At 49.3% G+C, this 24,272-nt stretch overlaps 1 protein-coding gene and 1 non-coding gene across 2 annotated transcripts in view; one reads left to right on the plus strand and one right to left on the minus strand.

The window, feature by feature from the left end:
• SYNE3 (spectrin repeat containing nuclear envelope family member 3) overlaps positions 1–24,272 on the minus strand; it is an 82,899-nt gene that overhangs the window by 48,226 nt on the left and 10,401 nt on the right. Inside the window, exon 2 of the mRNA XM_049769815.1 lies at positions 4,246–4,362. The gene's annotated coding sequence lies outside the window, so the exon portion shown is untranslated. The remainder of the gene's footprint in view (positions 1–4,245; positions 4,363–24,272) is intronic.
• Positions 18,690–18,880, plus strand: LOC126005396 (U2 spliceosomal RNA). Its single transcript, XR_007494502.1, has one exon. It is a non-coding gene; the product is annotated as a U2 spliceosomal RNA (small nuclear RNA).

Raw genomic sequence — 24,272 nt, forward strand, 5'->3', positions numbered from 1 at the left:
AACCTGCAGAAATTTCAACAGGATCTCAGGACCTGGACCATGTTTTAGGAACCTTTTAATCCAGCAGTGCCACCTGAGAGAAGGGGAAACTGAGGCTGGAGAAAGAAAGAGACCTGCCCAGACCATAAACATCTTGTTGCAAACCATTATGGGTGTTGCTGCCTCTGGGAGAAGCTGTGTGTGTGTGTGTGTGTGTGTGTGTGTGTGTGTGTGTGTGTGTGTGTGTGTGTGTGTGTGTGTGTGTGTGTGCTGGGGCTCAAACCCAGTGTGTGTGTGTGTGTGTGTGTGTGTGTGTGTGTGTGTGTGTGTGTGTGTGCTGGGGCTCAAACCCAGGGCCTCTCATCTTCAAGGCAAATGTTCTCCTGCTGAACCACATCCCTGGTAGGAAGCATTTCCTTTTTCCTTTGTCAGAACATTCCACAGTTGAAGCAACAGTTTAGACTCACATTTGTAGACAATCTGGGTTTTTTGTTTTGTTTTGTTTTGTTTGTTTTGGATTTGTTTTTGGGCTCACCCAATGACGCTCAGGGGTTATTCCTGGCTATGCACTCAGAAATAGCTCCTGGCTTGGGGGACCATATGGAATGCTGGGGGATTGAACCGTGGTCCATCCTAGGCTAGCATGCACAAGGCAGATGCCTTACTGCTTGCGCTACTGCTCCAGTCCCTGTAGATGATCTGTTTTTAAGAAAGAAGGCCAAGGGGCCGGGCGGTGGCGTTAGAGGTAAGGTGCCTGCCTTGCCTGTGCTATCCTTGGACGGACCGCGGTTCGATCCCCCAGCATCCCATATGGTCCCCTAAGCCAGGAGCGACTTCTGAGCGCATAGCCAGGAGTAACCCCTGAGCGTTACCAGGTGTGGCCCAAAAACCAAAAAAAAAAAAAAAGAAAGAAAGAAAGAAGGCCAAGACAATTCAATGGGAAAAAATAGATTTTTGTGCAATGGTGCTGGGCTATAGATGGCCTCAGGCAAATGAGTGGGAGTCCAGCCTCACACCATATGCAAAAGTCAACTGAGAATCCAGCAAAAAAAACAACTGTGGGGGCCGGGTAGGTGGCGCTGGAGGTAAGGTGTCTGCCTTGCAAGCGCTAGCCAAGGAAGGACCTCGGTTCGATCCCCCGGCGTCCCATATGGTCCCCCCAAGCCAGGGGCGATTTCTGAGCGCTTAGCCAGGAGTAACCCCTGAGCGTCAAACGGGTGTGGCCCAAAAACCAAAAAAAAAAAAAAAACAACTGTGAAGCTTGGAGCAAAACAGGCAAAATTCTCTTCCCAGCCTTACCATTAGCAATGATGTTTTTAGCTGGGATTAAAGTATAAGCAGCAAAACAAAAAGAAGAATTGGATTTTGTTGAACTAAAATGTGGTGTTTTTCAGAGAACACTCTTAAGAGAGTGGGGGGTGGCAAAAGATAGCACAACTGGAATGGCATTTGCCTTGTACACAGCTGACCAAGATTTGATCCCTAGAATCCCATTGGTCCCCCAAGCACCAAGCGTAATTATCAGTAGCAATTACCAGAAGTTATAATCAGGAGTAATTCTTTTTTTGTTTGTTTGTTTTTGTTTTTTGGGTCACACCAGGCAGCGTTCAAGGGTTACTCCTGGCTCTATGCTCAGAAATCGCCCCTGGCAGGCACAGGGGGACCATATGGGATGCCGGGATTCGAGCCACTGTTCTTCTGCCTGCAAGGCAAATGCCTTACCTCCATGCTATCTCTCGGGCCCCAGGAGTAATTCTTATTTATTTGTTTGTTTGTTTGTTTGGATTTTGGGCACCACCTGGCAACTCTCAGGAGTTACTCCTGGCTCTCTACTCAGAAATTACTCCTGGCAGGCATGGGGGACCATATGGGGTGCCGGGCTTTGAATCACTGCTCAAGATAGAAGTAAAATGCCTAACCTAGAGACAGGCAATATTGGGGAAAACTGGGGACATGGTGGTAGGAAAAGTGATCTGATGAAAGGTGGTGTATATTGTGAGATTGAAACTCAATTATAAACAACTTTGTATCTACAATGCTTAAATAAAGTAATTATATATATTTATAAAATAATGGATAGTTTTCATTCAGCAGTGGTAGTCCCTCTGCAGCAGAGGGCACACTGCTCAGAACTCAAATCCAGCCCTTGGCACTGGACCAGAATTCTCTTTCTGGGATATCAAAAGCAGCAATGCCAGCAGCCCCAGAAACACAGCCCAGGAGAAGAGACGCTATGTCACAGGCCACGTTAGACCAAGTGGAAACATACTCTGCTCCTTGAGGATGGCAGTGTCTAAGTGCTACTGTGGGATGAGGTGCTCACTGAGCTGGGAGTACTGGTATGTACTTAGCAGATGACCAAAAGCCCACACCTGGAGCCAGAGAGATAGCATGGAGATAGGGCGTTTGCTTTGCATGCAGAAGGTTGGTGGTTCAAATCCTGGCATCCCATATGGTCCCCTGAGCCTACTAGGAGCGATTTCTGAGCATAGAGCCAGGAGTAACCCCTGAGCACTACCGGGTGTGACCACCCCCCCCAAAACCCAATCCCCCCCACAAACAAAAGCCCACAACTGAGCTGCCAAGTGCTACAGTGGTTCTACTGCTCAATACACTTGTGGGAGAAAAAAAAATCATCTGTCCATATAACATTCTTGTGTGAGCTGAGAAGTGGAAAGAGCTGAAGTACTTATCATCTAATGGTGGACAAACAGAATGCACACTAACCAGGGTTCAAGACATGGCCTCAACGGCTAGAGTGCAAGATTTACATGCAGGAGCCCTGGATTTGATCCCTGGTACCCTGAGCACCACCAGGAGCAAGCTCTCTAAACATCCACATAGCACCCACAGCAAAACCAAACTAAACCATGTTTTTTCTCCATTTATACTGCAAAACAGGGAGGTCATATGGCATGTAACAATGCTTCAGAGGAGCTGGAGTGGGCCAGAGCAATAGCACAGTGGTAAGGTGTTTGCCCAGTTCGATTCCTGGCATCCCATCTGATCCCCCAAGACTGCCAGGAGCGATTTCTGCACACAGAGCCTGGAGTAACCCTGAGCACCACCAGGTGTGGAAAAAACAAACAAACAACAACAAAATAAAATAGAGGATCTGGAGCAATAGCACAACAGGTAGGGAGTTTGCCTTACAAGGACCTGATCTCGGTTTGATCTCAGGCATTTCCTAGGGTCCCCTAAGCCAGCCAGGAGCGACCCTAAAGTGCTGAGCCAGGAGTAAGCCCTGAGCTTAGCCAGTTGTGACCCTGAAACAAACAAACAATGCTTTAGATCATGACAAGATCCCATGATACTGTCCTCAGAAATTTCCTGATGGAGTCTGGGGTGCAGTGGTGTGGCTTGGTGTCAGTAATAGAGATTGTGGTGTGTTTGTAGAGCTCTGTGAATACACTAAGATAGTATGTCCACAAATGTAGGCTGGGGAGATGTTTTGAGAGGCTGAGTACAGACTGCATGGAGGATCCCTGATACCACAATTAAAATAAAGAAAAATGGCACATAAACGTATCTGTTAAAGAGCTGAATTGTGGGTGGTGGAATTATATCCAACAAGTCTACTCTTGTATAGGGGCTGTTCCCAGTGATACTAGCAAGAAGGGGCCATGTGATTCTGGGGGGTGGAAATCAGGGCCTCACATAGGTTATGCGGACGTGAGGGCGATCTGGCTGTGACATCTGTCACCCCATTGATCGCCAGGGTTGATTTGGCTGATATGGCTTGCTAGGCGGGTGTCCCATTCCTCCCTCACCGCTCCATGTGCATCCCTCCCGAAGCTGCACGCTCGGTCGAAGAGGACGGCCTTCCCCGAATAGAGACGGACCATTCTTCGGTCGAGGGTATAGGAGTAGCCACATTCCCCTGCTAGAACCTCCAAACAAGCTCTCACATAGGTTATGCACTTGCTCCGTCACTTGGGCCAAATCCTTGGCACCATAAGACTATATATATAATATAACTGATTTTGGGGGATCAAACCTGGGTCGACCAGGTACAAGACAATCACCTTATCCACTGTGCTATCACTTGTATTTCCTTTAAAATACAGCTCTCATAAGCTTCCCACACTTGCTTGCCTCAGTGATGGGCAGATCACTACCTCTTCCAGGAAGCCAATTATATATCACAACACAGCTAGAGCAGAAAGAAAGCTTTTTTTCCCACAGGGTCCAAAGCTGAACCTCAGCCTGTGACATACAGGAGCAAAAGGTCTATTGGGGATCTCTTTCCCTATTGGATAATCATACCTTCCAATCACGGAGCAAGACACCGGTGTCAGTCAATATGTTCCTCCACCTGCAGGTGCTCATGTCTTTGCTGGATCCATCTTCTGGCAGTGTCAAAGGTCTTTTTCATCATTCCCACTGCAGAAATACAGAAACTGAGGCTTAGGGAGGTGAAGCAACCGGACTTATATGTTTGGGGAATGAAATACGCAGAGCTGGTCCGATGACTGGACCACACACTTTACAAATGGGAACTCCAAGACAAACCCCCTCCCAGCACTGCTGGTAAAGACCCCAGAGCACAGGGCTAGTAACAGCCGTTGAGCACTTCTGGGTGTGTCCAAAGATTTAAAAACAACAACAACAACAACAACAAGTCACAGATGTGGTCCTGGCTGTTGCTTAAGAAGTGGAGCAAGGTCTGGGGCAATATTACAGCAGGGAAGGCACTTGCTTTGAACACAACTGACCCGTTTGATCCCCAGCATCACATATGGTTCCCCAAACACCACTGAGAGTGATTCCTGAGTGCAGAGCCGAGAATAACCCCTGAACACTGCAACATGGTTGGAGATGCCCACAATCCTCCCAAAACAAAGAAGCAGATCTGGGTGGTAGAAAGATAGTTCAACAGGCTATGGGCAGGGTTTGTATGCAGTGGCCTAGATTTCATCCCTGAAATTGCAGGGTTCAACAAGTAAAACTAGAGTAATTCCAGACAGCCAAGCTCAGAGTAACCATCAGATGTAGCCAAGGAAACAAAGAAAGAAGATCATAAAAACCAATATGAAAAGTTGGTTTTGAGTAATGAAGCAAACTGGAATCAGTGTCTGCTGCCCACAAAGAGAGTGAAGGTGGCCGGCCTGAAAGCAGAAGCCATCCAGGCAGGTACCCTCACCTGGGTAGCCCCAGGGAAATAGGTGTCCATGAGGCCCTGGTGGTATATGAACAGCCTTGGTGCAGCATCAATGCTGGAAATTCCTTGGCAATGAAGCCCCTCTTTTTTGTTTGTTTGTTTTATTGGGAAACATACTCAGAAATGCTCAGGACTTATTCCTGGCACCTAGGGATCATCCCTGACAGGCTCAGGGGACCCTATGAGATGATGAGATTAAATCTGGGTTGACCATGTGCAAGGCAAGCACACTTGCTGCTGTCTTATCTCTTCTGCCCAGATAAACCCTCATGAATAAGAGAATTGGCTTCATCCCACAGCCCTGCTGTATGGGCACAGAAGCAGATTTGTGTGTGAGAAGCAGGTCCCAATATCCTGTCTGTCTAACAGATGACAGTAACATTGGTGACTTTTACCACCAGATGGGTTCTGGATCACTGACAGAGATGGGCTGCAGAACAGAGACTAGAACAATTGCACAGTGAGGAAAGGCATTTGCCTTGCATGTGGCCCATCTAGGTTCTATCCCCAACATTCCATAGGGCCCCCCTGAACCTGCTAGGTATAATTTCTTAGTGCTGAATCATAAGTAATCCCTGAGTGCCACCGGATGTAGATCCCAAACAAAACTAAACAAAAAGTCTGCAAAACGCCAGCCTTAGATAGAGCTGCCAGTGGACACAGAGAGATCCACTGAGTCACCCTTCTTAGCATGCACTGCAGTGGTAAAGGGGCACAAGGAGCTCCTAAGATTAGAGATGGGCAGAGAAGTGGGTGAGGGGACCCAGGGAGGGCTCAGAGCAGAGGTAGTAGTAGAACACTGGGCTGAGAAAGGAGGGACCATGAGGGTGGGGTGGGGGGAATTGAGATGAAATGGAGGCAAAGCAAAACCAACAGAAGCAGTAGAGAAAACTATAGGTGGGGAAAGGATTTGGGAGCAGAGAAGGCTCAAAGCATAGAGGGAGAGCCTATGATGGTAGAGAGGCCAACTTGGAGGGCATGAGGTGGCAGGGGTTCCATAACAATTGGGAAGCAGAGTCTCAACAGTGTCAGACCCTGCGGGAAGGCTCGACAGACCTTAACAAATCTCTGGAAATGATATTGGGCTGGTAGTCGGGCTCCCTGCAAATCAGGTCACGTGCTGGGAAATGTCTCCGAAATAGCCTTTAACTCTGAAGCCCCACATCGAAAAACTGTCCAAATGAAAAAGCAACATCGTGGGGTGGGCTAGGGGCCCTCAAACTTTTTAAACAGTGGGCCAGTTCACTGTCCTTCAGACTGTTGGAGGGCCAGATTATAGTAAAAACAAAAATTATGAACAAATTTCTATGCACACTGCATATATCTTATTTAGAAGTGAAGAAACAAAATGGGAATAAATACAATAAGTGGCCCGAGGGCCGTAGTTTCAGGACCATTGGTAGACATCCCGCCACACAATGGGGTTCCACTCAAAGCAGTGCCCCAACCCTTGGCTATCTCTTAGGGCAGGCTGAGTTTCCTGCAATATCCTCTCTGCACTCTAGAGAGCGCTTGCCTGTGACAGCATGATGGCCTGGGAAGGACGTCAAGTTCATCATGAGGCTTGACCTTAGGGTACCAAAGAAGTCTTGACGGGAGCAAGAGCCAAAGTACAGCGGGGAAGGCACTTGCTTTGCACTCAGATTCGTTCCCTAGAATCCCATAGGGTCTCTTGAGCACTGCCAGGACTGATTCCTGAGTGCAGAGTAACACCTGAGCATTGCTGGGTGTGGCCCAAACAAAACAAAACAAAAAAAACAAAAAAGGATCTTGACTTTGGAGAGTTGGAGGTAATGTCGCCCAATACTAGGCACTCCATAGACACCCACCTGCTGTGTACTAGGCCATAGGAACATGCCTGATGTCCATTATCTACCAACAGCACAGCATGGGAGTGACCATGACATCTAGCAGGAGGGGAAAAATTTTGGGGGGGGTCACACCCAGCTGAGCTCAGTGGTTACTCCTGGCTCTATGCTCAGAAATCACTCCTGGCAGGCTTGGGGGACCATATGGGATGCCGGGATTCGAACCACCGACTTTTTGCATGCAAGGCAAACGCCTTACCTCCATGCTATTTCTCCGGCCCCTGAAGGGGAAATTGAGGCTCAGAGGAACCATGCTCAGGCATGGACCATTGTGTCTGATGCCGGTTCATGCCACCCTACAGATGGTACGCCCAGCCAGGAAGTGAATCAGGAGTGCCCAGGCGCTGGGGTTCGTTTTGAGTCAGGACAGGATTTCCTACGGCACACCCAACATGGGTGGGGGCGGAAAACCCCAAAAGCTGTGCCACCAGGGATGTCTGCTGAGGGGTATCGGCCAAGTCGTCCTCTCTAGGGGTCTGGCGTGAAATGCTCCAGGGAAACAGGAAGTGCTCTCCTAACTGTTTTGGGGACCCAAAACAGGAACCTCTGGGAACTGGCACTGAAAACTAACCAACCCCCGACTCCTCCCCACCAGTGCTCCTTCCGGGACCCACCTAGGCCCCCACCCAGCAGAGTGTGGGTGATGTGTCATCTCTTCACTTAATTCCACCACGTGTCTAGTCATACTGGACTCGGGCTGGACTCTGGACCCTGTACCCCTGATCTCACTGGAACCTCCCTTTCATCTCCTGGAGGATGGGTATAACCTCTCAGCCCATGCTGCCTTCCTCCTACTAATTTTTTGCCCCCTCCCTCCCGAACTTTCAGCATCCTTTCTTGGAGGCCAGCGCCCACAAATGCTCTCAAGGAAATGCTCAGGGGGTTCACTTGGCAGAAGGTTCTTGTGTCACTTTTTCTACTGTGAGGTTTGGGGACCCCTGATGGGCTGAGAGGAGCCATAAAACCATCCATGTCACACTACCACAGCCTCAATTCCATGAATATCTTTAGGGGACAGGTGCTGGGCCACACCCAACTGTGCTCAGGGCTCGTTTCTTGCTCTGTGCTCAGGGATCATTCTTGGTAATGCTCAGAGACCATTTGTGGTTCTCAAACAAAGCAAAGCAGGGCCAGAGCGATAACACAGTGGTAGGGCAGTTGCCTTGCATGCTGCCAATCTAGACAGACCCGGTTCAATCCCAGGCAACCCATATGGTTCTATGAGCCTGCCAGGAGTGATTTCTGAGTGCAGAGCCAGCAGTAACCCCTAGCGCACCAAGTATGGCCCCAAAAGAAAAAAAGCAAAAGAAAATGGACAAAGGATATAGAAATGTTTGTGATTCCCTCTCCCTGTTGACAAGGACAGAATGGGCCTGAACAATAGCACAGTAGGTAAGACATTTGCCTTGCATGTGGCTGACCTGGGTTTGATTCCCAGGGTCCCATAGCATCTCCAAAGCCTGCCAGGAGTGATTTTTGAGTGCAGAGACAGGAATAATCCCTGAGCATCACTGGGTGTGGCCCAAAATATGAAGTGGAGGAGAGGGAAGGAGAGGGAAGAAGGAGATCAGAAGGGGAGGGGAGGGCCCGGAGAGATAGCACAGCGGCGTTTGCCTTGCGAGCAGCCGATCCAGCACCAAAGGTGGTTGGTTCGAATCCCGGTGTCCCATATGGTCCCCCGTGCCTGCCAGGAGCTATTTCTGAGCAGACAGCCAGGAGTAACCCCTGAGCACTGCCGAGTGTGACCCAAAAACCAAAAAAAAAAAAAAAAAAAGAGAAGGGGAGGGGAGTGGAGCAAAGGAGATATAAGAGACGAGAGGAGGAGTCACAGCTGCTGGGACAGAGTTGGCACCAACCAGACATGTGAATATTTCCCATCATCTGCTCCCTTCCATGCCTTAGCTCCTCAGTTCAGTCGCATGAAAACAGTGGCAGACAACAGATGACAGGAGTGTGGCTGCACCAGGCAAGAGGCATCTGGTCAGTGGGTAACTGTTTGCCAACTGAGCCAGGCTGTGAAGCAGGCGTTGAAAAGGAACATAGCACAGTGGGGAGGGAACTTGCCTTATACAGGCCAACCCAATTCAACTCCCGGCATCCTATATGGTCCCCTTGAGCCCCCCAGGAGTAATTCCTGAGAGCAGTGCCAGGAGTAAATTTTGAACATTGCTGGGTGTGACCAAAAATAAAAAATAAATTAAAAAAAAAACAACATTTAAGAGAAGGGCTTCAGGTAAGGTACTTGCCTGGTCCCAGCGTGGTGAGCCAGGAATGATCCCTGAATGCAGAATCAGGATTAAGCTCTGAGCATGTCAGGTATGACTTGAAATCTAATTATTTTAAAAAGCATGGGGCCAAAGTGATAGCACAGCAGGTAGGGTGCTTGCCTTGCCTGCAGCCAACCCAGGTTCCATCTCCTGCATTCCCTCCAGTCCCCCGAGTGATCCCTGAGTATAGAGCCAGAAATAACCTCTGAGCATCATCAGATGTGACCAATAAACAAAAAAAGACAAACAGAATGAATCCCCCCAAATGAATGAAACAGCACTTGAGTCTCACATCCATTCTAGCCTCAGAGAGATTTCCCCATTTGGAAAGTTCCCGAACATGCAAACTAAGCATGTGGGTCCATAGTGGAGCAAAGACACCTGGAACCTTGCTATGACTGAATCTGGCTTCTCTGCTCCTGGCTGTGTGACTTCCAGAGTCAACCGACCTTTCAGTTCCAGGTGACCTGGCATGGACAACTGCACACCTGACACTGAGCCTGGGACACAGGAGGCCTTGGTACTAACAGACAAGTGGGACCGAGCCAGGCAGGAGACAGACTTAGGCCCAGGGGTCTAAGTGGCAGCCCCACATGGAGGGAGCTTCCTTTCTGGAAGAACAGGAAACACAAAAGGGCCTTTCCGTTAGCGAACAGCCTCGTGTGTGGGGGAATAGTGAGGTTTGCGCAAAGAAGAGGTTTTGGGGTGGGGGGAACTCTGGGGAGATGCACACTTACACACATAGACTCACATACACACACTAAATATGCATACACACACATACACACACACACACACACACACACCCTGCAGAGCTTAGCCTTGCCTGGTCAGGAGACGGGGCCAGGAGGAGGCTTTGACTCCTACTCCAGGAAGTCCACTGGTCTGGTAGAGTCCCCTGACAGAAAGTGGCAGGCAGGATCTTCCCAGAGTGACTGCCTAGCACTATGGGTATTGTCAGAGATAGACTTCACATCAGAGAAAGTCATTATGTCAGAGATAGTCCCTCCATGTCAAAGATAGTCTGGCCAACCTCTGGCTTCCCTGCAGCTTCACTGCTCCCTCTCTCTCTCCAGTGACAGGAGCTTGCTACTCTCCCCAGAGCCCTCTGCCTAGGCTCCCCTACCCCCTCTATACAAGAATCCTTTCTCAGCCAGGTTATAATACCCCCCTCAATGCTGACCACTGCCTGCAGGCTGCCCTCAGGGATTTCTTTCAAGGGCGGAGCATTTCTGAGCTATGTTGGGAGTTTACACTCGGGCTTGGTCAAAGCTCCACCCACTGAAAACTAGGAAATATTGTCCTTGCATGGAAAAAAAGAAAAAATCAGGGTTCTGGGTGATTCAAGAACCTTCTGAAGACCACACAGACAGGCCTGCTCTCCCCAAGTCCCTTAGCAGAATTCAAGCTTCCAGCCTCTGGGATGCCAGGGGATTCTGGAGGAGTCCAGGAGGGTCCATTCCCGGCACCACAATAAGCCTGGCTGGAGAGCAGGAGCCATGGGGTGTCCTGAGCCCTTGTATCCTGGAGCCCAAGGTCGAAGATTATAATTAGACACGCCCGCCCCTGCCAGGCCCTGATGCCAGGGCGACAATGAGTCTGCAGAGCCAAGGACACCCGGAACTCACTCCCACCTCTGCTCTTGGGGGCTCAATGTAGGACTGAGCCCACTTATGGCAGGCAGGGAGCTGCCCCAGCCCAGGCCAGCTAGGGCAGCTGCCAGCAGGTGGCAGGACTGGGAGTGGTGGGTGTTTCCCAGCAGGATCTGCCTCTCCCCCATCCCAAGGACAATATCTCACTGTTGTGATAGTCGGAGCAGATTGGAAGCCAGCAGAGGACATGCCCATCCCGGCCACTGACCACTGGGGCTAGGAGAAAGTAGAAGCTCCCACACCCGAACCTCAGCCCCCAGGAACTCCCTCAGTACTCCTTGCACAGTCCAGGACTCTTTCAGCTGCTTCACACACACACACACACACACACACACACACACACACACACACACACATACACACAGGCGGAATGGGGGAGAGACTGAGTGCCCCTCCTCCTGTTGTTTGGGGGAGCAAGGGAGGGATGCACAGCTGGGTCCACACAATGCCGGCTTTAATAGGGTTCCCTCATGGCCCGCATGCTTTGCATGAAAAGCAAATGCCACCTCTTGGAGCTGAGCCTTCTCCTATGGGAGGGCTGTCATGGGGGAGAGGTGGGGTGTGGGAAGTTGATGAGATGCATTCTTTAACCCCCAGGGTAAGGCGGCCATTGCACTGGCCTCAGCTTTATTCCCAACCACAGTGTCTCATTCTGCACCCACCCAGCTAAAGTCTCAGGTCTAGTCTGCCCTCAGGGGCAACACTTGCCTCTCTGCTTCATCATGCTCAAGGACTTGGGAACTCAGCATGGTTTCATTGGAGATTTGGAAATCTTGTCTCTACAGGGTGCTGTGCTTGTGATAGGAAGGAGACTCAGAGCGTCTGAGACAGCCAAGGGTATGTTCTCAGAGGACAGCATGTGTGAAACCTCTGAACCTTGCCTTCATTCATTCACCCGCTGCTGCCTCCAGGTTCCAGGACATGGGCCCAGGGTGCCCACAGATTTGGGTGTCTCCTATAGGTCCCAGATAGCCAGGATCACTTCCCAACTCTGTTTAATAGGAGAAAATCAAAAACTGTTTACACATCGGGGCCCAGAGGAGAGGGAACTAATTCAGTGTGGGCTTCAAGGCTCAGAAGAGGTCCCTGAGTCCTGTGGCCCCAACTCCAAATTACTCAAGACTGGGGTCTGGAGTTGGGCCCAGGCATCTTTGGTTGTCAGAAGTGTCCCCAGAAACTCCAAATTAAGAATTACTGGGCCTGGGGCCGGAGAGATAGCATGGAGGTAAGGCATTTGCCTTTCATGCAGAAGGTCATCGGTTCAAATCCCGGCGTCCCATATGGTCCCCCGAGCCTGCCAGGAGTGATTTCTGAACTTGGAGCCAGGAGTAACCCCTGAGCACTGCCGGGTGTGACCCCCAAAAAAACCAAAAAAAAAAAAAAAAAACCAAAAAAAAAAAAAAAGAAAGAATTACTGGGCCCATGCACTGTGACCTACAGGATCTCCCTTCCTCTCCCTCGCTCAGAAATGGGGCTCCCAGATTCCCCTTGGTGACTGCAAAGGAGAATCCCAACTAACTGACGAAATGGTAAACCTGGGAGTCCTGCAGGGAAGCAGGACTTTGGGCTTTATTTCGGCAGCCTCTCTTTTCCAAGGTCAGTTTTATCCCACTACCTGCCTTTGTGCATTCACAGCGTTCACGGGTGCCCCCAAAACAAGTGCCCAGCCCAAGCAAGTGGGCTGCTGTGGCTTTCCATCCCCATTCTCCAGAAGGCAAAACTGAGGGAGGCCTACCCGTGGGCAGGGCCAGGGGTGGGGGTGTGAGACATGTGTGTGTGAAATGCTGGATTTCAATCTAACACGGCATAAATAAGAAAGCAGAAAAATCTGGGCCAGAGCGTACCTCTGGTCTGCTTCACTAATCCCTAATTAGTTCTTTTTGAAAAGTAGTTGCATTGACGGTTGCTTTCTAAAGCCTCTAGAACATTCTAGAACTCCCTAGAGTCTTCTAGAACCTTTTAGCACCAGCCCTTCAGAATCATCACAGAGCTTGGCTCCCAGTGTTGTCTTTCCTGGGTGCCCATTTCAGCTGGGATTTCTAAACCAGAACAAAGCAACAGAGATACTGCCTCAACTCCTAAACTTATTGTATGCCCAAGCAACAGGGGTCTGTGCCCCCCCCCCCCAAGCATTCTGCTGCCCTAGGGTTGGGCTCACAATAGAGGGGTTACAAGGACCTGGCTCTATCAGAAAGATGCAATTAGATAAGGACCAATTTCATCTCTGCTTGGGGTCCCTGCAAGAGACCAACATTCCGAGAATCACCTGTCAGCCATTGTCCAGCTCTGTCATTCATTCCTCACCCACGACCTCGGACAAGCTCAGAGTTTTTCAACACTCCTCTGTAATGGACACATCAGGCACTGCAGGTGACTCTGATCCAATCCCCGGTACCACTTTTGGTCTCTGAACATCACCAGGTGGGACACCGAACCTGCCTCCCCACACAGAAAATAAACACCCCGATTTTAAACCCTTAAGTGGCAGAGTTGCTCGACAATAGGACAGGCCTTCCCAGCACCTTCATCCTTACATGCTGCAGAAAGAGGGGTGACAGCCCCTGCCAGTACTCTTGTGTCACTGATATTCCACTCCCACTCCAACTGCTTCTCTACAGATTCAAGAGTCGAGGATCAGGGAGACAAAATGATAGCACAGTGGGGAAAGCATTTGCCTTGCAAGTGGCCAATCCAGGCTTGATCTCAGGCATCCCATATAACCCCCCCCAAGCACTGCCAGAGTGATTCCTGAGCACAGAGGCAGGAGTTACCCTTGAGCAATGTCGTGCTGGAGTGCCCCCCACCCCAAAGAGTTGAGGCCCTGGGAGATGGAGCCATTTGCTCAGGGCTGCACAGCACTGTGGAGGACACATCTTTTCCCTCATTTTCTGCCCCTCAATTTCTGGACTCATCATATTTGCTGAATAATGAATGATGAATGAATTCCCACTAGATCCTCTCATTTAACTAGCAGACACAAGACAAATACCTGTTTCTTTTTTGTTTGTTTTGTTTTGGAGCCACACCCAAATGTGCTCAGGGGTTACTCCTGACCTTCCACTCAGAAATCACTTCTGGGGGCTGGAGCGGTGGCCCAGTGGTAGGGCATTTGCCTTGTACGCACCTGACCTAGGATGGACCGTGGTTCGATCCCCCGGCATCCCATATGGTCCCCCAAGCCAGGATAGATTTCTTTTTTTTTTTTTTTTTTTTTTTTTGGTTTTTGGGCCACACCCTGTGATGCTCAGGGGTTACTCCTGGCTATGCGCTCAGAAGTTGCTCCTGGCTTCTTGGGGGACCATATGGGACGCCGGGGGATCGAACCGTGATCCGTCCTAGGCTAGCGCAGGCACCTTACCTCCAGCGCCACCGCCCGGCCCCCAGGATAGATTTCTGAACACATAGCCAGGAGTAAACCATGAGTGTCACTGGGTGTGGCCCAAAAACCAAAAAAAAAAAAAAAAAAAAAAAAACCCAGGTCGTCTTGTGCATGGTAAGTGTTCTATGTGCTGAGCCATTGCTCCAGCCTCCAAAACCTATTTCTTAACTATATATTTAAAAACTGGAGAGAAAGAGAGAGAAGGTGGATGAAGCAGTTACTTATAGGCGGCTGATCTGTGTTCGATCCCTGGCTCTCCCATATGGTTTCCAAACCCCCACCAGGAGAGATCCACAAGTACAGAGCCAGGAGTAAGCCCTAAGTCCAGCTGGGAGTAGCCAACAACAATAACAACAACAAACAAACAAATAAATAAAGGGCCAGAGAGATAGCACAGTTGTAAGGCATTTGCCTTGCTTGCACTGACCCAGGACAGACCAGGTTCGATTCTTGGCATTCCCATATGGTCTCTGAGATTGCCAGGAGCGATGTCTGAATACAGAGTCAGGAGTGACCCCTTAGAGATTGCCAGGTGTGCCCCCAAACCAATAAATAAATAAAAATACCAAACAAATAATAAAATACATTTGTAAAATCAGAAATAATTAGCAGTGTAATTTGCTCATATCCTCATAATTACCCATTCTGTCGCCAAGCGTGCTCTCCAGAGAGGGCTGGGATGACACACAAATCCTCATCCTTAGTTCCTATTCTAAGGACTGATGTGGGGGAGTTAGGCCACACCTAGCAGTACTCAGGGGTAACTCCCAGCTTTGTGCTCAAAAAGTACTCCTAACAGGCTCTGGATACCATATGGGATGCTGAGGATCAAACCCAGATTGACTGTGTGCAAGGCAAATGCCCTATTTGCTGTGCTATTGCTCTGGCCCTTTATTTAAAACAAACAAACAAACAAACAACAAAAACCAATTTTAAGTGGTTGTGTAAAGCCCAGAGAAGGGGAATGGTTTGTGACAGATGTAATGACATGAAATTCCAATCCCAGTGTCCATCAATTGTGTTTGGGTTGGGCAGGGTGTGGTGCCAGATGCTGGCACCCAGGCCCAATGCCATGAAACCTGAGCTCTGTCCCTGAGCTGTGTCTCCTTCCTGGATGCATAGATGGAGAATGGGCACCACACCCCTTTGTCTGCTGAGTCCCGAGCTGCTAAGCTACAGATTTCTTGGGATACAATGGAAGGAAGATCTGAATCACAGTTCTTTTTTTTTTTTTTTTTTTCCTGAATCACAGTTTTTAAAAAGCCAAAAATTTTTCTGCTTTTCCCTTTGCAGAAAAATGTTCCTGCCCTCTGTTCTCCAAGACCAAGGTGACATGGTACTGATTAGCTGCAGGGAAACCCCTCATCTTCGTCCTGTCCTATTAGCACAACACCCCTGGGTGTGAGGGATGCAAAATAGAAAAAAGAGCTTCTTCACCAGACCAAGCTTGGCAGTGATCTGAAGGAAGGAAAGGTTTTATCCAAACTAGCAGAAAGATTCTGGAGCCCGATGCCCACATTGACAGCATAAATATCACAACTTAATCCTGAACTGGTGTCTTCCAGTTCCTCTTCTCCTTCGGTGGGGTGGGTGTGGCTCCAGTGTGTTACCCCAAGAAAAGACATCTCAGGCAAGCCCCACAGGATGAAATAGATGAGACCAACTTGGTTCAAAACAGCCCATCTCTGAGCTGGAGCAATAGGACAGCAAGGAAGATGTTTGTCTTGCATGGAGCTGAAGTGGGTTGGATCCCCAGCATCCCATAGGGTCCCCCAAGCATGAGCACTGCCAGGAATGACCTCCTGAGTGCAGAACCAAGAATAAGCCCTCAAGCCAGATATATAACACAATGGGGAAGACTTTTGCCTTGCACATGACTAACCCGGGTTCAATTCCCACATCCCACATAATCCCCTAAACCCCCCAGGGTTTGTCTGAACAATTCCTGAGTGCAGAGCCAGAAGCAGTAATACCTGAGTTCTGCTGGGTATGACCCCAAAACCAGAAACAAAAACCAGCCCAGTCTCAACAAGAGGCTGGAGGGAGGGGTCCCAGCCCCTTGGAAACTACTTCCTGGATGATCATCTAAGGGTGGTACCTTTCAGGCCGCCTGAAATTCACCCATTTTGTGTTGTCACAGCTTGGGCACAAGAATGATTTGGTCACATTTGAGGAGAGCAAAATATTACTTCAAATTACTTTGCAGGGGAGGGGTGGTTGCTTTATTGCAATCCACTTACACTTAAATTCACTTTAGATGGAATTTTTTTAGGAGCAAGAGCAATAGTACAACAGATAGGGCATTTGCCTTGCACATGGGCAACACGGGTTCAATCCCTGGCATCCCATGATCTCCCGAACACACCAGGAGTGATTCATAAGTGCAGAACCAGGAGTAATCCCTGAGCTCTATGGAGTATGGCTAAAAAATTAAAAAGAGGAAAAAAAGAAAAAAGAAAATTGTTCATTTTGCCCTTAACTAGCTGGTAGTAGGGGGATTCACCCAGGCACAGAATGTGGAGAATAATGGGCACGGGCTGGTTCCTGCCGTGTGCCCCGAGGGTGCTGAGAGTTTAGCAGAACATAGGGCTGGGAGCTGGTCGAACCAGATTAGCATCATTACAGACAACAGACATCAGCTGACAAAAGCTAGAGTGCACACCAGCCCACATTCTCTCAGAATCCCGCAGGCCCTACAGTTCACCCCACTGACCCACAGCTCAGGTGATGATGAGAAACGGGTCAGGTGATCAGAAAGATCCAGAACAAAACATGGAGGATGGGGAGTGACTTCACCTCAATCACAGCTTGTAACCTCTCTCTGTCTGTCTCTCTCTTTCTCTCTCTCCTCTCTCTGTTTGTCTCTCTCTGTGTCTCTCTCACACACATACGCGCACACACACACACACACACACACACAGCCTGTCATTTACTCCTCATTCCAGGTCCAAACTCACAAATGTGACCCAGTTGAACCTCTGACCCTTCCCAAGGCCCCCAGTCTGGGAAGGAGACAGACTGGTCAGAAAGAAGGAAAAGGTTTACACTAGCTGTGAGGGGGACCCCTGGGAGTGAAGAGTGATGGAGGCTTGTGTCCTGTGTGCCCCAAGATTAGAATTGTGAGGAGGTTGGACCAGAGGGATAGCATAGCAGGTGGGGCATTTGTCTGACAGGCAGCTGACCTGGGTTCAGTTCCCAGCATCACATACAGTCTCCTTGATCCCTAATAAGTATTTTCTGAGTGCAGAGCCAGGAGGAACCCCTGAATGTAGATTAGTGTCCCCCCCAAAAAACCCCCACAAACAAACCAAAAGAATCGTGAACAGGTGGGCACATTTTTCTGGGGAGATTCTTGCTCATTTCATCCCATAGACTTTCTAGGGTTCAGGTCTGGACCATGACCCCGCATACACCCAACTTCACATTGAACCCTTAGCAGCCAGGCTGGACCCAGTACCAGTGTCCTTCCCTCTTCTAAGTGACCCATGAAGAACATGGATGTGAAGAGATGAACTGCTGATGGTGCTGAGGGGGTGTCCCTCTACCTGTGGTCACAAGGAGCCTCAGAGGTGCTTCAGGGAAGGAATAACCTCCCCATTACTAGTAGGCCAGGCTCAGGCATTGGTGTTACTTGTTTGTCATGATCTCAACTAAGGTGGCAGAGCCCAAGTCCCTGCCCAGGAGGGTCTGGCCCCACATAGCAGAGAGGAAATTTGCTTCTCTTGGTCCACTTCATGCTGGGAGGCCAAATGGTTACAACCTTGCTCAGTCAGACATGGTGTGGTGAGTGGGGGACAGGTGGGGAGCCTGGGAGGAACAATGCTCCCTGCAAAACCAGGGGCTCTTCCACTGCCCTTTCTCAGTTGTCTGTTCCCTGAGGCTCTCATGTAGATTTGCTCCCCACCCAAGCTTACCCCCGGAGCAGGGCCTGCCCACAGCTTCCCCCCTGTGACTCATCCTCATTCTGGTCACTGTCAGCGCATGGAAGGAATGAGAAACCCAGCCACAGCCCCATTTCTTTGGCTCCCCAAGGGAAACTCGGGCTTACTATGGAGTGGCCAGGCAGAGAATTCACCACCAGATCCCCACTCCTCCAACAGAAGAAGGATTCAAAGAAGGATCACAACAACCCCAGACCTTCTCCCAGGTTTTACCCAGAAGAAAGTGACAATAAGAAGTCCAAAAAAGATGGGGCTGGAGAGATAGCACAGTGGTAGGGGCGTTTACTTTACATGCATTTGATTCAGGACCAAAACTGGTTCTAATCCAGGCATCCCAAATGGTCCCCCGTGCCTGCCAGAGGTGATTTCTGAGCTCAGAGCCAGGAGTAACCTCTGAGCGCCGCCAGGTGTGATTCAAACCCCCCTCAAAAAAGACCACAATATCGCTTCTCGGCCTTTTGGCTAAGATCAAGTGTAGTATCTGTTCTTATCAGTTTGATATCTGATACGTCATCTATAGGACGACAATATATTAAATGGATTTTTGGCACTAGAAACTGGAATAGGAGCTTCCTCCGTCCATTCCACTCATCGACCTGGTATTGCAGTACTTCCAGGAACGGTGCACAATAAAAAAAAAAAAAAAAAAGACCACAAGATGGACTAAAACCCCCACCAAAGGAACTGAAGCGATAGCACATTGACCTTGCACATGATCGGCCAGGGTTCTATCTCAGAATTCCATATGGTTCTTTGAGCCTGCCAGGAATAATTTGGGGTGGGGTGGGGTTTGGGCACATCCGGTGACGCTCAGGGGCTACTCCTGGCTATGTGGTCAGAAATCGCTCCTGGCTTGGAAGACCATATAGGACACCAAGGGATCAAACCGCAGTCCATCCTGGGTCAGCCATGTGCAAGACAAACACCCTACTGCTTGCACCACCACTCCGGCCCTAGGAATGATTTGTGAGCACAGAGCCAAGAGTATCTGCTGAGTACTGCTGGGTGTGGCCCCCAAACAAAACAAAATAACAAAAAAATCCACTTTCAGGCTGAAGAGAAGGGGAGGGCATTTGCCCTGCACGCCGACGACCAGAGTTGGAGTCCCAGCATCCTATATGGTCCTGCAAGTCCCTCCAGGACCATGCAGAGGCAGAAATAAGCCCTGAGCACATTTAAATATAACCCAAAACAACACCAAAAAATTACCAATTGATAAAACTAAAGAGACAAAACAGTAGGGAAATCTCTTTGCACATGGCCCTGAGCTCAGATTCAAGTGTAGCCCCAAAAGAAGAAAACAAGCAAAAATCCACTTTCTAAAATGCTGGTATCAGAGGCCAGGAGCTGGTTCGAAGTGCAGAAGCTCTGGTTTAGCAATGTGGATGTTCCAATTTAATCCCCAGCATGGCAGAGTCTCTGAACACAGAGCCAGGAGTTGCCTTTGTGCACCATGACTCGAAGCTCCCATACAAAACAACCAGAAACAAAAAAACAAACAAACAAAAAACACACCACCAAAATCCAAATTCATATTTGATTTAAATTCAGCAAACAGCAAAGCTTACTGGCTTTCATCTTTCATGTTCTGAGTCAAGACATTCCCCACCCTCAACCCAGCCTGGCTCTTGGCCAACCTACAACTGCCAGTTTGTGGTCTCCAAGCCTGCCAACACGGAGTGCGCCAGCCTCCAGCTTCGTGGGAAGTTCCCTGGAACCATCAGAAAGGGAATGTTAGGGTGGAGACTCAGGGTGGGTCCTGCACGCCAGGACACCACGGACATTCTAGAGACGGACATTGCTAGACTCAGGCAGCAATTACACAGGAAGGCTTTCCCATGAGGAATAGCGTGGCAGGGGTGGGCAACGAAGCGGGGAGGCAGAAAAAGAACCAGGTGCCCCATGCAAAGAAAGGGTCGAAGTTTGCACCTGATTCACCACTTTCTACCCACACCGCTGCCCACAAGGAGGTGCCATCATTTGGGTTCCATTCCTGGCTCCATTTTCAGATCAGGGATTAGCCATCTACCTACCCGCACAGTTCCTGCAGCCATCAGGACACACCTCGCTGCATTGTCAGAAAAAATGCAGAGCCCTTCACACCAGGTTGGTCTTTTGAAAGAGCAGAGCTGCAATGAGCAAGAGAGCGGGCTTCAGGGCCCACTAAGCCAGTCTAACCATGCCTGCATGAACCCTCCCTCACTAACTGCTCCATTGTGCAGCCGCCATCGTGCAGGCTCTGTGGCTAGAAAACCTGCACTGGCAGGTTCATTGAGAAGAATGAAGATAAACCCACTAGCAAATCAGAAACACAGGCTCTAAGGTCCCAGTTATCAGTTGGATAATAAGAGAACAATTGAGAGATAGGACAGGAGCCAGGCAGCAAATCCACTGACTATGAAGAGCTGAGATCTCTGTGAAGCAGAGAAGGATCAGAGGCTGAGGACTGGGGGAGGATGGGGTGTCATTCTTGCAGAAATGGAGCAGGAAAAAAGAGGCAACTGGCTAGAAAGCGGCCATTCCCATATGGGAGAGCAGCGAGACTCTGCAGGGGAGTCTGGGCTTGAAGGTATCAACCATCCTGGCTTTCCCCCCCTCACAAAGAAAGTGAATATCAGAAGCGAGTCCTCAAGAGAACCAGGAACATGGTCTGAGTTCTAGAGCTGGCCCTGAGAGTCCAGCAAAAACAGGCAGGGAGTTAAAAAGTGTCCCCCCAAAAATGAACTTAATACTGAAGAAGGAGCAATAGCGTAGCCTGGAGCGTGTTTGCCTTGCACTCGGCTGATCCAGGTTCTATCCTTGGCATCCAGATGGTCTCTTGAGCACTCAGGAGGATTCCTGAATGAAGAACTCAGTAACCCTGAGCACAACTGGGTATGACCACAAACAAACAAACAAACACAAACAAACGAAGATAGTTTTACACAGGGAGTTCTGTCTCTACCCTCCAGCCTACCCCAAGGGCCTGTTGCCTCTATCTGCCTGTTTCCTCCAGGGCCTGGTGTGCCTCGGTTTCCCTGAATTAGCTACGAACCCCATTTGAATGCTTTTTCATTGTATCATGATAACAGTGGCCTCTTGGCTGTCGGGATCCCGTTTTTGTTGGCCCTAAAACAAAAAACGGGAGATGAACTCGCATACCAATTGCAACAGGAGCGCCATAACAGAAGGTACCAACCCATACAGAGTTCTGGGGGACTCCTAGGAGAAGGTATCATGGGGGAAGGATGGGGAGGACTGCTCAGATGGGATCACTTAGTCAGCAGGAGGAAGGATGAGTGGGTGAGATTGGAGGCAGCCAATGTTGCAGGAAACATGAAGCTGGTGGGGGGGGAAGGCCAGGGGTGGAGGGGGAGGGGCAGCATGGGAGGGGCTCAGTGGGAAGGCAGCACTTCACAGCTGGGAGAGGGGTAGGGAGACAGTGGGCAGGCTAAAGATTTCCCAGACGTGGTGTTCTTCGAGGGGAGAGAGCATTGATCTCAGAGCACTTGACAACTGTAGTCCAATCTCTCATTTGAAAGAGCAGCTTCAAGAGTCAGAGCAATAGCACAGTGGAGAGGGCATTTGCCTTGCACGCTGCTGACCTGGGTTCAACCCCTGACATCCCATAGGGGCCTCGAACTTCACCCGGAATGATTTCTGCGTGCAGTCAGGAGTAAACCCTGAGCATCTTGAGTATGACTGAAATTCAAAACAAACAAAACCAAGAAAGAGCTAGGCTGTAGGAGGACAGCCCTTGTAGACCTCCTGCCTCCATTAGAGTAAATGAACACCCCAACCTTGGGCAACCTATAGAGAACCCCAAAGCCCAGACAGCTCCACAAAGATGCAGGCAGAAGGTGAGTTCCAGAACTTGCTCAGGGGAGCAGAGGCGATTGCAATGAGCACTGACTTCACACCCCCAGCCCTGTGCTCCTACACTCACAACATGAGATCCTGCCATTCTACAAGTTAGTCCAATATCATAGTAACAGGACATTCTCTCTCACAAATAGTTGAGCTATGGGCCGGAGAGATAGCATGAAAGTAGAGCATTCACCTTGCATGCAGAAGGACGGTGGTTCGAATCCCAGCATCCCATATGGTCCCCCGAGCCTGCCAGGAGCGATTTCTGAGCATTGAGCCAGGAGTAATCCCTGAGCGCTGCTGGTGTGACCCAAAAAACAAACAAAAAAAAAACACCAAAAATAAAAACAAATAGTTGAGCTAGCTGGGGCAGACACTCACCAGGGTGCTGAGTCCATGCAGACAAACAGCCCTGGCTTCTGCCCATCCATAGCACCTGCCAGCATAGGAGCAGCTTCCCAGCAGACAGGAAGTCCCAGTTGACCTCCCAGAACAAGACTGTGCCCCCTGGTAGCTCAGCACACCTGATCTGTCACCAGGGCAACTAATGCTCCAGCTTCCTTTAAATCCTACCCCAGGAGCTGTAGAGTTGGCTCCATGGCTAGAAAACACCATTGCATGCAGGGTGCTCGGGGTTGAGGCTCAGTACAATATGATACTCTGAGCACTGAATGTGGTGTGGCCCCAAACCCCAAAAGAAAAGCTATTTCTTCCTCCCAGCATGAATTCTCCAGTCGCTGTCCAAGTCTGCATAACTGCATAAAATTGCATGCCCCCCCCAATGTCCTTAAATCAGGTGCCCCAGAGGGTCCCAGAGGGTTATTAGTTTGACCCTGCTTGAACTCAGGGGTGAAATTTATGACTACAAGTTCCCCCCTTCTCTGTCCAGATATAACAGGAGATAGAGACTCACTGACATGGACAGTTCAAAACTGGATCATTGGGGATGGAGCAGGTAGGGGATTATCCTTTCTCATGGCTGACCAGGATTCAATCCCAGGATCCCATCTGGTCCCTTAAGCCTGCCAGGAGCGATTTCTGAGCACAGAGCCAGAAGTAATCCTTGAGTACCGAAACTGGGTGTGGCCCCAAAACAAAAATACCTACCAAAAAAAAAAAAAAGAATTATAAACAATAAGGATAACATCAGGGATTTCTGGGGCAGCAGTGAGGTTGAAATAATATTATTGCATCATATGGAGTCCAGAAGGAGAGGGACTGGAGTGATAGCACAGCAGGAAGGGTGTTTGCCTTGTATATGGTCAACCCGGGTTCAATCCCCAGCATCCCATATGGTTTCACCAGCACTGCCAGGAGTGATTTCTTTGTTCTTTTTGTTTGTTTGTTTAAGCGTTACTCCTGGTTCTGCAGTCAGAAGTCGCTCCTGGCAGGCTCGGGGAACCCTTGGGGACATCGGGATTCGAACCGAGGTCTGTTTGGGTCAACCGCATACAAGACAGGCGCCTTACCCTCAAATTTAGACCATTTCCACTCTGTAGGAGTGATTTCTGAGTGCAGAGCCAGAACTACTGAGCATTGCCAATGGGTGTGGCCCCAAAACAAACAAACAAATAAATAAGTTCTCTTATTTGGAAAACAATAGCTGAGTACTTTTTCAAACTAGAGAAGAGAATCCTGATCCAGAAAGAGGTAAAAGCAAACATAGCCCAAACAGACACTCACCTAGACTCATTATACTTAAAATAGATAAAATGAGAGAATCCTTAAAAGCAACGGAGGTAAAGATTTATATGCAGTGTACTCCCATAATCAGCAAACTTCTCTATAGAAACTCTATATATAGAATTTCTCTATAGACACCAGAAGGAAGTGGTATGCTGTATGCAAAGCACTGAATGAAAAAATACTCCAATAATACTTTGCCTGATGAGGCTATCACTGAGATTCCTCAGATTCTTCAGAGAAACCAAAACTTCTCAAACAACAGGTAAAAGAATTCATCTCCACTAAATGGCCACCAAGAAATAATTAAGGGGCATATGTAAAAAGGAAAAGCAACTCTACTTGGAAGCAGCAAGACTCCTAGGGAAAGGGAAGTAATAGTGTTTTTTTTTTTTGTTGTTTTTTTTTTTTTGTGCCACACCTGATTGACACTCAGGGATTACTCCTGGCTATGTGCTCAGAAGTCGCCCCGGGCTTGAGGGAACCATATGGGACG

Source organism: Suncus etruscus, chromosome 3 (assembly GCF_024139225.1).
Source record: "Suncus etruscus isolate mSunEtr1 chromosome 3, mSunEtr1.pri.cur, whole genome shotgun sequence".
NCBI lineage: Eukaryota > Metazoa > Chordata > Mammalia > Eulipotyphla > Soricidae > Suncus > Suncus etruscus.